A 15009-nucleotide genomic window follows, 5' to 3' on the forward strand; every position below is an offset into this window, starting at 1 on the left:
TCGAATCATCGCTGTTTGCGGAACTAACTCGCTTGCTGGGATCAAGTCACCTGCGAACCACTGCATACCACCCCCAGTCTAATGGTATTATCGAACGATGGCATAGGGCTCTAAAATCATCGATCCTTTGCCACGATCCCGACCACTGGAGCGATCATCTGCCGATTATCTTACTCGGGCTGCGGATAGCCTTCAAAGAAGACATGAAGGCATCGCCTGCGGAAATGGTGTACGGTACGACTCTCCGTATACCGTCTGAGTTCTTCCATAACAACTTCGAGGACCCGAACGAAACCGAATTTGTCACGCAACTAAGAAAGGCTATGCGCGATCTTCGACCCCAAGAAACTGCCCGGCACGGAAAACAGAACATTTTCGTTCATCAAGACCTGAAACAATGCAAGAACGTTTTCGTGCGTAACGATTCGGTGCGACCCTCGCTATCGCCTCCCTACGAAGGCCCGTTTGAGGTGATCAACAGTACCGACAAGTTTTTGAAATTGAACATCCGAGGGCGCATTTTCAACGTTTCGATCAATAGGCTAAAACCAGCGTATGCACTGGATGACCAGCATGCAAAGGATGATGCAGGATCTGCAGTCCACGCACTTACGCATTACGCACTAACACTAGGATTAAGTACTAATTACTAATACTAATGTTAGCTTTAATATCGTTACAATAAAATAAGTCTTAGCTCGCTTCCCGAACCGACTGGTCAGAAACTCTTTTCTCGCAACGGCAATACCAGATACACGCGCTAAATATATATATATATATATATATATCATAAACCAATGATATATTTAAGGATCGCCAGCAAAATGGAGAATAATATGTGTTATTCCCGAAGCTTTTACGAGATAAAGTAAAATTTTTCGAATATATGAGGATATCGAAACGTACAGTCTATTTCATATTACGAAAGATTGAGCATCTTATCTTATTAGCAGCCTTCAATTAGTCGCAGAAGCAATTGCTCAAAAAAGATTCAGAAGGAGGGAGGGGGGGGGGGGGGATACTAGTTTGTTACAAACATTCGTACATCTAGTCAAAATTCTTCTCGGCATTCAGGATGCAACAGTCTCATCACAATTGCAACGGCTGGCGGTATCTCATGTTGAGTATTTTCGGCAAGAATGCGCCAATATCCAAACCACCATCACACAATCCGGACGTACCGTTACAGACGTACGGCCGTGCGCTAGATCAACCAACGATCGGTGTATGCTCACCGGTTTGTCGATGAAATACGGCCAATGCTGCAACCGAAAACATACAACTGCGCTTATAGCAGAATGCTTCATCTCGTCTACAGTCTTGCCGGCTTCAGTAAGCTTTTAAAATCTTGCCGACGTCAGCAGATAGGGCGAAAATCGTTTCATTCGTAGTTTTGATTACGAAATGCACTTGCAATCTGGAACATAATAGCATAAAACATCATTTTTAAACACATATACTCACCTTACTTTCAAATACAGTTCACAGCACCTCGCTTTTTTCGGGTTTGTATTGGATAGCATTAACATAACCTAGTTTATCTTTCTATGTTTGTTTATATTCAAACGGCAAACCGAAAAAAGTCGTACGACTGAGCAATGACACCCCCTTCGTTTGGTTGTACGACTGATTTGGTCGTACGACCGAGCAATGCCACCACCCTAAATATGAAATCGTTAATGCAGATTTTTACAGGCCAAATTTAAAAGCGTGCACTTTTCTTTTATTCCCACAAAATGCACCTTAACAGTCGGAAGTTTCATTATACCCGCCTCAACCTTACTTTCATACCCAACCGGCATTCGAAGTCATTTTGAATGAACTTTCGGGGTCTCAGTCCGATAAGGTTATGGGCGCTGCATGGGGTGGTGCATGGGGACTGTGGAACAGTATGCGGCGAGTGAAGGTGTTGGGCAAAACTGGGGCCGAGATGAACGCTTCCCCATTGCTGTGAGCGCTCACTCATCGTTTTTTTCATTCTCCTCTTCGTCATCGCTGACCCTCTCAACTGTCACCCATTTTGTTTGTTTTGGTTTTTACGGCGCTTCCGCATCGTATCGTTTATTTGAGATATTTTAGTTATAAAAGTGTAGTTTATGCTGTTAGTTTTAGTGGAAACAATTATAGTGCGGGTATCTATCGAGTGTGCACTGCAGAAATTTGCTAGAAATTTGAAATCCAATGGGATTAGTGCTTTGTTTTTGGTTTTTAGCTGCAGGTATGTATGGATACTGTTGTTCGTTTTGTCCCATGATTTGCGTACATTTTTAGCTAGCCGACCGAGAAATTTACGTAAGTATGACTATGTGGTTGCGGACGTTACGAATAATCCACCTTTGCCGTCCGGATAATACATGGAACAGTGTAAACTATCCGGAACAGTACGGATAACACAAGGAGCAGTATCCACGTCCATTTGACGATCAACCAAAACAACGTATGTTTCCGGATGTCCCTCGATTGATTGCTAAGGTAAAATTGTAGTTCAGTTAACTAAGTGTTATATTTAACGGCGAGTGATTGTTTCCTTTTAGGCGTAACGAAGCACCAACAACGGAAGCAGCTGCTCTATCGTGGTATCAAAAACTTACCATGCTGCAGCTGCAGCAGTGAAGATGATCGTATGTTTAGGACACACATCGATGTAAGGTTACATTACATTTGAATTATTAAAATGTTTACTCCAGTTCTTATCTATTGTTCGTTTATTAGGCTCCAGCATGGTATCACCAAACTACAGTATGGCAGATTCTACTGGGAAACTTCAACGAAACCGCTCGCATCGTCGGAGTGAAATGAAACATTCGCTGAATGGTCTTGATGTGCCAAAGTGTTGATCACCCCACACTCACTCGTCGGTTTCGGTTGCAGCAGTGGCATTCGACTCAATCCTATGGTTGGCGCTGATTTATCCTGGATCATTCCTTGTTGTATGGTTTTCAGTGGCTTACGTTGTGGTACCGGAATAGAACTCCGAACGTCGTTTTAACGTTTCCCAGCAACGTGCTGTAGCAGATCAGCTTTAGATTGCAGTGGTAGATGTATTACCACAGGCACAGGAGTCGGAGGATCAACAGACACAGTAACATTGCCAGGTATGAATCGCTAGTGTGATGATATTTTTAATTGTAATTAATTTAATCCATAATATTTCATGTTTCTAGCTTCGTACATGATACTGCAGCATTCGCATCACATTTGCAGCAGATTATGCCGAAGGAAAAGATGTTGATGATGATCTCTCAATGAAGCCGGATTCTCCATTTGGTCATCATTCATTTGCGAGGACATTATGCAGCTAGAAATACAGTTTATAAAACAGGTAATTTATAAATCTAGCACGATCTGTTAATATAACATATAATGCATATCTCACATCTACTTACAGGAGCGCAATACATGATGAACAATAAAGATATTCACGATCACTTTTGTATCAGCGTAAAAACAAACCGAGCAAAACACGTCCAATAGGTACAAAACGCCACAAGGAAATGTTTTAAACCAAGCATGATCAGGAAGCATGAAGCCACAAGTAAAAATAACAGCCTGCTATGACCAGGTAAGCGAAATGACAATACTAGTGTAGGTCATTCGTTGGTAAAACCAAATAAAACTGTTTTTGAGTTTTACATATCGTTGTAAGATTTTTTTTGCTTGTGCATTGTGTAAAATTCAGCTTAACCTGTCCATCGACGAATATTTATCTTTGGAATGAGCCAATTGCTTGCGGATATTTAATACATTCTTGCACCCATTGCAGGGACGAATCATTTTGTACGGAAAAACTAATCATTTCTTGTTATTGTTATTATAGGAAAATTCATGCCAATCCAACACTGAGGCAGAATAACGAGGCGTAGCAGCAGTTTTCCTGCCCAAGAATTTTTCTCGAGGCCGCACAATCAGCAAGTTGCACCGAGAGTACAAATGCAACGGTAAGTGTAACATTTCATATTATGATAGCATATGGTTTTCTATCCGATATCATATCATACGATAATATAGAATAATAATAATAATTAAATAATTAATAATTGCAGATGTGCAACCTGTCACAACACTTTAAAGGACGCTGCATTCGATTAAAGCATTGGTTTGTGTTTACCATTTTATACTCTACAAGCACACTCTGGACTGAGCAAGTTGCAGCTAAATGCGGACGAAAGTTGTTTCGTATTATTATTTAATACTTATTTAGTATTAGTATTTAAATTAATGTAGAATTCTTTTAACTTTTATAAATGCCAACATAAACATCATGTAGTCGACGATGTTATTAAATGTTTGTTTAGTCAGGACTACTTTTAGAATGTAAGCAAGTGATTTTGTGAATTAACATAGTTATTAAGTCTATTTAATGTTAATTGTACACAATTTTATGTTTTAAATTAATTATAATGCTCATTTATTGTAAAACTAACCGTAAAATAAGTTAAATTGTAAATTAACAAAAAAAAAATGAAATAAAAAATAATTTAACCGTTGTGTCAATAACCAAATCTACACCTTAATCTCTACGACCGGCATACCCGGGTATCCCATACATTTTGTATGGGGAACCAAAATGTTTCGTCTTTAAACTTAAATAACTTTTTTTGTATTGGAAATTAAAATTTCAAATTTGAAACACAAAAGCGGGCATTAGTATTCTATACAATCGTAAAAAAACAGAATTTTAAAGTTTATTTAGAATTTTTTAATGGTGTTTTTGTGTATGAAAACCCAACTTTTTGACATGTAGCATTCAATAACTTACTGTGATATATGAATTTTGCCCAGTAAAATTCTGTAATAAATCAATTTGTCAGCATATAATATTAACAAAAATGCATATTTCAAGCATATAATTTTGATGTTGAAGATTGTGAAGGTTTATTGTACTTGTATGATATTTATTTGATATTATGCATGGAATTTAGAGTTAAACAACTGTTTCATTTGGGCATGTTTGTTGAATGTTGAGCACATACGGTTTTCTTGCTTTGAACGCCTGATCCTTTGTATTGTTTTATACACAATATATATGCTATTGTATATATACTATTCTATATATGTATTATATACAATATATATACAAATTATATGCTTGAAATATGCATTTTTGTTAATATTATATGCTGACAAATTGATTTATTACAGAATTTTAATAGGCAAAGTTCATATATCACAGTAAGTTATTGAATGCTACATGTCAAAAAGTTGGGTTTTCATACACAAAAACACCATTAAAAAATTCTAAATAAACTTTAAAATTCTGGTTTTTTTCACGATTGTATAGAATACTAATGCCCGCTTTTGTGTTCCAAATTTGAAATTTTAATTTCCAATACAAAAAAAGTTATTTAAGTTTCAAGACGAAAAATTTTGGTTCCCCATACAAAATGTATGCCGGTCGTAGAGATGAGGGGTATAAAAAGAAATTTGTGAAAAAATAATGTTTCCAGTTATCCAAATGCCACATATTGGATATTTTCTGAAAGAGAACTAAATTTCCTAAAGATACAGTAAAAAAAATCAGATAGCTATCATATTTCAATAAAAAGTTATATAAGTTTGAAAACGAAAATCATACCCGGGTATCCGGTCGTATAGTTGACGGTTAAATCGCCCGTGTGAGAGGTTTGGTGGTGAGAAGAAGTATCCCAGTGAAAACGTTATTGGTGAGCAAAATTCAAAACGGCCGTTTTCACTGCCTGTAGAAAAAAGTATATGGTTCCTTGGTAGCTGCATTTTGGCCATTTTTGACATGAGCCGAGCATATAGTCCATGTTGTTTACTTGGTGTTTTTTCTTTATGTCTCTGTACTCCCCCACCCTATATACATGTGTGAGGGAAGGAAGCAGCATGTGAAATTTTCTGCCAACCAGATATCTGTAGGAAATCAGAGGAAAGGAGACAGGTTATATCTTTTATTTAGAATTTTACTTACCGGTATTTTTCATTATTTTGGACACGGTCCATCGGGTGTCAGTCCTTCATTTAATCAGTGTTACTGTTTCACTACTGTTTTAAGAAGACGTTAAAGACACTATAAAAAGAAAGCGTTGCAATTGACGATTTGGAGGAATCAACTGAAACATACCAACTTTGCATCCAGCTCTGTGTGTGTGTCCAAATGAAAAAATGGATCTATGCCCAGAAGAATTGATAGAAAATGAGGAAGATAATAACTCGGACATCATTTGCGAATATAGTGACGATTATATTCCGTTGGAAAATTGCATCGACTCTGAAATAGCTAACGCTACGAGAGCAGCAGGAACTGACATGATGGCGCTGTTGGAAAAAATATATGCTAAGCAAAACGAAATCAGTAATGAACTTCAAATACAAAGAAGAATGATTTCTGAGCTACAGCAGGATGGCAGAAAACGGGATGAAGAAATCAAAACTACAACAGCAAAACTTAACAAGTCCCTGTTGGAAGTACAAGTCATGACAGAGCTAATATGCAACGCAACGTGTGCTGGCAAAGGAAGTGATCAAAGCCCTCCGGATGATTTTCTTCAAGTTTCGTCTATCGAAGAAATGGACTCATTAGAACAGCAGCTACAGGATGACGAATATTTTTCTCGCATCGGACAATGGCTACATGAGAAAAACACTCGAGGTGATTTGAAAAACAGATTGCACGAAGCGTTAGATGTAATTTTCAAACCAATTTTCTTTGCGAAGTGTAGTTGGCTAGGTGGACCAAGCACAAATCCAAAAATACCATTGGTGAAATACACATGTATATTGAAATTATTCAAATTTATAGGAACCACAAAGTATCACGAGGCTACGAATGAAGAAGTAACAGCATTTTTTAAACTCAAGTTGCGTTACGCAAAACAACGTTCTGTGTTGAAAGGTTCGCGAAAATCGAGTTGTCGTTATCCAACTGAAGCGAACAGATAATTTATTATGATTATCGTGGTTCCCGTTTTTGATCTTGTTATAGGTTCGTCATTCGTGAAATATAATCGTTCTTTCTGTAACTCATTTATTCAAAAAATTTATTAATTATTCAATTATTGCGCTTATTATGTTATCCATCATTATTATTATTATTATCGTTACGAACATTTGAACTCCAAATATGTGATAAATTTTAAGAACAAACGTGAAAAAAATCACGTTACGTTTTGCATCATACATTTTGCACTCAGAAGTACTTTGATAATGTTATACGTATATTAGTCATAATATAATACATAATTGATGTGTTACTACGCAATATATACCTTATGGTTGACTATGTTTATTTTAAATTAGTGTATGTAAAACAGGAGTAAAATAAAGTTTAGGCGTACTTGATCGTACAATTTTCAATGCTACCATTTTACACTTCACGTTTTGAATTGGAATTTTGTATAAATTGGTCGAAATATCTGATTGCATGCTTATGTAGTTCAATATAATATTTGATAAGCATGGTGTTGAAAAGGCTTCCTCACGTTTAGTTATTGGGTATCCGTAAACTACAATTTTCTCAGACTCCATTTCTGCATAACTATACCTAATTATATTATTATTTCTAGTTAATAACCAGCAATCTCTGCCATTATTTCTTAAAATAAATCTGTCTCTCACATGAGTTATTATTTCATTTTTTTTCGTTAGTAATCTAGGACATTTTTGGATTTCACACGAATGAGCTACTTCTATACTCCTAAGCAAAGTTATTTTTCCTATTGCCTGTTCCAAACTCCTGTACCCACTTCGAACGTATCCATGCTTGATGTGTTGTAGCTTATCTTCAAATGGATAAGTTGAAAATGTGCTCAAAGGACCCAAACTACGTACATCGTCGTATAAGTGTAATAACAAATGTACATTACTAACTAAATAATTTCTATGATAAACTCTACTAAAATCTTGAACAAATTTTCTTAACATATTTCGTGCGAGTTCCCAGTGCGATATAAATGCATTAGATGATAACAATGATATTGCACAGTATAATAACTTAAAATGTTCGTAGGCTACTTTACCAATTCTATCTTGCAATACTATAATCCCTCCGTAACTTAAAAAATATCCAAACTCTGCTCCCTTCCAATAATGTAAAACCTCCAAAGATCTAAATTTTCTGAGAAACTCCGATGGAAGCTTAATGCTAATAAGCTCCTCTGAAATTTCATTTCTGTCACATGCAGACCACTTCTTAAATGGGGCTAGTTCACCTAGCACCCAACCTAGAAGAAGCTTTTTCATTACGCCTAAATCTATCAAATGCAACTTATCACCTATTGGCATCCCCTCTATCATATCAAAACCTCTTAGATCCGTTAAAGGAGTTGGACCTTTACGATGGCCTTGGCCGGTGCATCGTTCATTTTTGAACTCTTCATCCGTTCTGTTAGCGGCAAACATATCCTCGAAGATCACTTTTTTCGGTTTCCTTAAACTAACGCCCACGCACTTACACTTCATACAACCGTGAACGCCGTTGTAATTAACCACCTCTAAAAATAAAATCAATTTTAGTTTTGATGTGCAAAGCAGATATTCGTTACGTTAACATACGTTTGATAAATGCTCGAGCAGGTGAATCCGCAATTATGGCTCGGACCGAAACAGAATACAACCTGTTACGTATCGCTAAACCATTTTCACGGAGTCTATTCAGTTCTGTCACCAACGGTCGCAAAACCGCTTCGGCATTAGTTGGCTTTGACATACTACTATAAATACCGAAAACCATTACCGGAACATGCGGCATGCCGTGTAGTTGCATCAGGATGGGCCACAACTGTTCACCTACCGATAATAATGCGTTAAACACGATTCAACACCGTGATACCACATATGTCCACCGCCTGGAACAGCTGCAATTTGCTCGCCCACTCGCACCGGAGCTTTTAATAAAGTTCTTACATCCTGCGGAAGGGCACAGGAAGCATCTGTACGTAGAATTTTAAGCAAATCATTTGCTGCACTTCTAGCAATCTTGTATTTTATAAACCAAATACGCAAAGATTTCGCTAACGCGGATATGTTGGATGGTTCAATTTCTTCCGACTCCAAATACTCGACATCTGTGTACTCCTCCCCTTCGCTGTCCTCATTCAGTATTGATTCTGCATAGCTATGTTGGGATGATTCATCAAGTTCTAAATATTCAGACTCTTCATTTGAAAACGATCCATTGTCGCTAACTAAATCGTCCGTAACCTCTGAAATCACAATCGCGAAACACTTTGTTTATTTTGTAACTCTTCGCAGATTTGTATGTTTTATAGCCTACCTAGAGCCGGCTGTACATCATTGCTAGGACCTGCTTCGTTATCTTCGATGTCTATTTCGCGATCACGTATTTTCTCCAGATTATCGCGTCGCTTGTAAAACGAACCACTTTTCTTCAGCTTTTTCGTAAACATTGTTTTTTTTTCTATAAAACACACTAGAAAATAGTTTGCCTTTTTTGCTACAGCGTGCACCACACCTCTGACTTATATTAAAGTACGACTTGACTAAATATTGGTTCTTTCTTAACACAATACTTTCAAAATAAAGCAACGATATTTCCAAAACAAGCAACTGCTGCAACTGACACACCATAAACAATCATCTCACGGTACAAAATTTACCTCACTCAAACAACTCACTATGACGGAAGCATTTCAAAATCCTTCTCACTATAGAGGATGGAATCGATGAGAGCGTCTCAGTATGGGGGCTTCGAGCTGTCATCGTGTTCGCCATAGTGAGTTTTCGTTAAATTGTCACACGGGCCGCGTATGTCGAGGACCGCGTAACTCGGGTAATGACTGTATACCAAAAGGTTGAAGGATTTTTGTATTGATACGAAACGGACGTAACAAAAACATAGTTCAGAAATTCTGTTTGTGTTAACAATGGAGGACGAATATGAAAAGTTTGTTGGAACAATTGACGAAAACGTAGAGATAATCGAAGAGACGAACGAAACTACGTTACGACGTAAACGGAAAAACAATACAACAAGTGATACAGACCGTGAGCGTATTGTACTTGCGTATGAAGGCGGAAGCAGTGCTAATTTGATTGCACAAACTTTGGGCATAAAAAAAGCTACGGTATACTGTGTACTGAAGAAATATTGGAAGACAGGAGATATTGAGGCATACAAACGCGGTGGTGTCAGACCAAAGAAACTTGATGAAACTATTATATCGCAAATCAGATCTTGGATCGATGAAGATTGTTCAATATCTTTGAAAAAGCTTTCTGAAGCAGTGTGGAACACCTATCAAATACGTGTCAGCACAACCACAATAGCACGCGTAGTGAAATCGTTTCACTATTCGTGGAAACGAATAAAATTGGTTCCTGAAAGGCGTAACACGGCCAACACCATTGCAGAACGAAAGGAATATGCTTTGATGTATAATCGACTAGTGCAACGGCTCCCACAATCTGCGATAATTTTTATAGATGAAGTCGGTTTCAACGTCAGTATGCGATCAATGATGGGCAGATCACTTGTTGGAAAACCTGCTACAAAAGTTGTTCCGCAAATTCGTAGTCGAAATGTTTCAATTGTATGTGCAATGAACAGGAGTGGCATATTGCACTACGTATCACGAAATAAGGCAATAAACCAACAAACTTTTGTTGAGTTTATCCATGAACTAAAACAAAATTTGGATGGACAACTTGGAGCGCATAAGCCCGTTCTCTTTATGGACAACGTGGCCTTTCACAAGTGTACATCAGTGAGAGAAGCAATCGATATGGAAGGATGTGAAGTTAAATACTTGCCTCCTTATTCACCGTTCCTGAATCCGATCGAAAACATGTTTAGCAAATGGAAGAATTTTGTTAACAGAACAAATCCACAATCCGAACAAGAGTTAATGGTAGCTATTGGAAGTGGAAGTACTTTAATAACTTCAGAAGACTGCGATGGTTATTTTAATAACATGTGGGAGTATATTGAGCGATGCACTTTGGGCGATGATTATTTTATTGAAGAAATTTTAAAGATTGTGAGCGACTGCAAAACAGTATCCCTATGCAATACTAGCGCCATGCAAAACATTCACTTTGCACGAAAGTCACTAATATTGTAAACGACATAACTGTTTTTAGCAGTACCTTTGCCCGAAGACAACAATTAATGCAATTAAGTACATTTAATTATTGTGAAAAAAAAATCCAAAATAATTTAAATTTAAAAAATTTTTTGCGCCACTACAATACAACCTCAAGAGGTCTTGGGCCTGGCATTTCTGGCTTCCGTGACTTATTTTTACCCGAAGCAGGATAGTCAGTCCTGTGTACGGGGGCACGGTCCGGATGGGATTTTGTTTCAAACCCGTCCGTCGTGTAGGACCGGCGCCACTGTCAAATGCACAATCGGGCCGCCCAAAAATGGAAGCTAACGAACTAAATTCAAACATCACAGTAGAAAGGTGAAAAAACTATGTATAACCTGTTGATAAATCAAGTTGTGGCTGTGATAAATCTTTTTGTGAGTATGAAAGTAAGGTTGAGGCGGGTATAATGAAACTTCCGACTGTTAAGGTGCATTTTGTGGGAATAAAAGAAAAGTGCACGCTTTTAAATTTGGCCTGTAAAAATCTTGTAGCATATCTGCTATGCAGTCTTAAAAACATTCACCCCATGTCTTATGTTGAAATTCACCCCATGCTCCTCTATCAAGATATTAGAACAAGAACTGCAATAAACAATTAACGCAAATAGCATAAACCTCAGGCGCAATTAAATCAAACATTAATCGCACACAAGTTGCAGGTACAAACCCAATAGGCAAAACATAAAACATACACCATAGAAGCGTCGACCGCGCAAAGAGCTTACGCAAACTCAATCCATACCCGATCAATACGCAGCGTCAAAAAAAACCCATCGCGACCTCATTGCAAGACAGTACAGGTGCGCTTCACGCCAGAGTTGCAACCTTTGCAATATAGCAATAGACCCTATTGCTTGATTTGGTTCAAGTTAACAACAGGAAATAACCCGTCCATACATAGTTTATATGAAACAGAACTAGGCCACCCAATTAATAAGAACTAGAACTCAAGAAAACAATTAAACCAACCAATCAAAATTCAGACAAACAAAAGCATCAAACTTCAACTAGTTCGATATCTAGGGTAATGGACATTTCCATCAATTTTGTTCTCACGATGTTTACTCGAAATTATGTTATAAAATAAAGATTGACAATTGACTAGGCAGTCACTCGGAGGCACTCGCTGCTACGTGCACACGCTGTTACTGTCGTAGTTGATCGTTATGCTCAACTAAAGAAGTCTAGTGTTTTATTGGGGACTCTGTCCCAATCCGTACTGAAAGAAATGTAGACCTATACATGGTGTGTTGTCCCGTGGTGATCACGTGTGACCGTGTTGTATCTATGGGACAAGCAGTTATATTACAATCTGTAACTTCGCCAGTTTTTAACGTATTTGGTTGCGGTTTTCACCGTTGTGTTTGTTTTTGTGTTTTGACATTTTTGTGACAACTCGGTATGGCCCAGCAGACGAAATTTTAAAGGTGAGCAGTCCTCGCTAGACAAATTTGTGAATCGACGGTTACTGCTCGAAAACTGCTCGAATTTCAAAAGTGTGCAGGAAATTCGGGGTAGTTGTGGGGGCAAAGCGGTAGCTCAAATCTGCTCGAATTTCCGATTTTTGTTAAAACACGCGGGAAAAAATCGGAAACGACTGCTAAAATACGAAGAAGCCATAATAATTATACACAAATAGGCTTGCATTCCGAGGGCCATGGAAAGGAGTTTAAGGGGACGAACTCTCTCGTTGGACGAGCCGAACGCTGCCACCAAGGGCAAACCAGCCATGAGCACGGGAAAGAAGCTCACGGTACCGCTAACGCCGGTGATGGAAGGAGCGGCAGCGAGTGGAACCACTAGCAAGTATGGGGCCATTCTAGTGACTGGCAGTGGAGGCTCGCCGTCGAGCGAAGTACGACGGCTTCTCAATGAGGCCAAGCTCGACAACGAGGCGTTGTTGGCGGTAGTTAAGAAGCTGGAGGAACAGGTATCGCTCCTGCGAGTCCAGCTGGAGTAAGCAGCCGAGCGGGCTCGGCAGGATCTGCGATAGGCACGTCTCGAGGCGCGACAGCGTGAGGAGCGGCTGATCGCAGATAATCAGCAGCTGCGCGAAGAGCTGCGATAGGAGCGAGCCATGCTGACGACTCTGGTGGCGCAGTCCATTAGTCAGAACAAGCCTATTGTGCAGCAGCAGCTGGAGCGAGGCATGCAGCAGGAGACGCAGCAGCGTTGGCAGCAGCAGGACGCGGTGGCGGCTACGAGCCAACCACCTCAGGCGACGGAAGGCGGCTCCTGGGTCGAGGTGGTACGCCGTAAGCCGTCACGTCAGCAGATGGCTGATCAACAGCGGCAGCAGCTATGGCCGCAGCTGGTTCGAGCAGCCCCAGAGTTGCAGAAGTACAACAGCCAGCTGGGGGTCGGACGTCGGACCATGCGCTCGAGACTGGTCATGGACGTTGAGAAGGAGGCAGACACGACCGCGATCTTGAAGTGCGTTCAAGAGGTGTGCGCGCGGGGATACCAGCCAGCAGTTGCTAGACTGGTGACGCCGATGGTGGAGGTGCGGGTCGATACGATCAACCCTTTAGCCAAAGAGCAAGACGTGGCGCTGGCTCTAGCCAGCATTGCGCAGCTGCCGGTGGAGGAGTAAGCAGTGCAGCTGAGGAAGACGTGGAATGGGACGAAGGTTGCATTCGTTCGCGTTCCGGAAAAGGCGGCGGAGCTGCTGACGGACCGTCACGTGCTCATCAAATACTCCTCATGCCTTGTGCGGACGGCACTGACGCCACGGAAACAACGGTGTTTCAGGTGCCTAGAGTTCGGCCAGTTGCTGGAGCGAAACCGATCGGTCAGCAGCGTGCATCCGCTGCGGTCAGCCGAACCATCTGGCGAGGGATTGCTCTGCGGAGGTGTGCTGCGCGGTGTGCAAGGGCCAGCACCGAATGTGTCACCCATCGTGCCAAAAGCCTAAAGGTACTAATCGCGAAGCCGGACAAGCAACCGGGAGAACCGTCGGCGAGTCGGCCATTGCTGGTGATGGGGGTTATCCCGAAGGGTTTTGAACGCTTGGTGCTCGACCGCTCCAATGAACATCTAGAGGACAACAATGCAGGACAACAACCCCGTCTGTCACCGAACCAGTACGGCTTCCGGGGAGGTCGTTCAACTATCGAAGCCATACAGGTCGTAGCGAAAGGCGAGTTTGCGAGGACCTTCCATCGCACCAACGGGCGCGATCCTCAGTGCTTGATGGTGGCGGTGTTGCGAAGGCGTTCAACTTGGCCAGCTGGGAGGCGATCGCCCTGGCCCTCCAAGAGAAACGGATCCCGGCTCAGCTACAGACGCTCCTGAGAAGCTACTTCTCCGAATAGGAGCTGGTCTATGAAACCAGCGAAGGTCCGGCAACAGGTGACAGCTGGCGTTCCACAGGGGTCAATCCTTGGCCTTACCCTGTGGAACGTCATGTATGTATTTTTTTTTTTGAGCAAAAAGTTGTCAAGTAATTACAAAAACAAACAATACTGCATATGAACAAAAGCTTTAAACTCAAATCAATCTTTCACAAGGGGGGATATATACATGCGGACGACAACTGTGAAGAATCGGGCTGATGAAATTAAATGCTCCCGATCAAAAATCCGGTGCTTGCAATCAAAAATGTGCGCCGGAGACAAGAAATCGAGCGCGCCAAAAATGTGTGCTGCCAGTCAAAACTAAAGTGTAAGACCTTGTACCTAGTCCTAAAGTGAACGGTGTTGTTAATGCGGAAGACTTTCGTCCCATCTACATGCTTCACATACTCAAAAAAATTCTTGAAAATATAGCCAAGGAGCAATTGGTGCAATATCTGAATGAACACGAGCTATTGATTCGCGAGCAGTCAGGATTTCATTCCAACATAGGGATTTTGTATGGAGGTCCTTATGTAGTGAAATTTTAATACACATTTTATTTCTCAAATCCATCCGGGGTTTACTTTTCATAATCTGGGGTCTATT

General features: G+C 40.3%; 1 pseudogene; it reads right to left on the reverse strand.

Moving 5' to 3' along the window:
* Positions 1-1397: 1397 nt before the first annotated feature.
* On the reverse strand, positions 1398-9368 carry LOC128307521 (uncharacterized; annotated as a pseudogene).
* Between the last annotated feature and the right edge of the window lie 5641 nt (positions 9369-15009).

This window comes from Anopheles moucheti, assembly GCF_943734755.1.
Source record: "Anopheles moucheti chromosome X unlocalized genomic scaffold, idAnoMoucSN_F20_07 X_unloc_1, whole genome shotgun sequence".
In the NCBI taxonomy this organism is placed as follows: domain Eukaryota; kingdom Metazoa; phylum Arthropoda; class Insecta; order Diptera; family Culicidae; genus Anopheles; species Anopheles moucheti.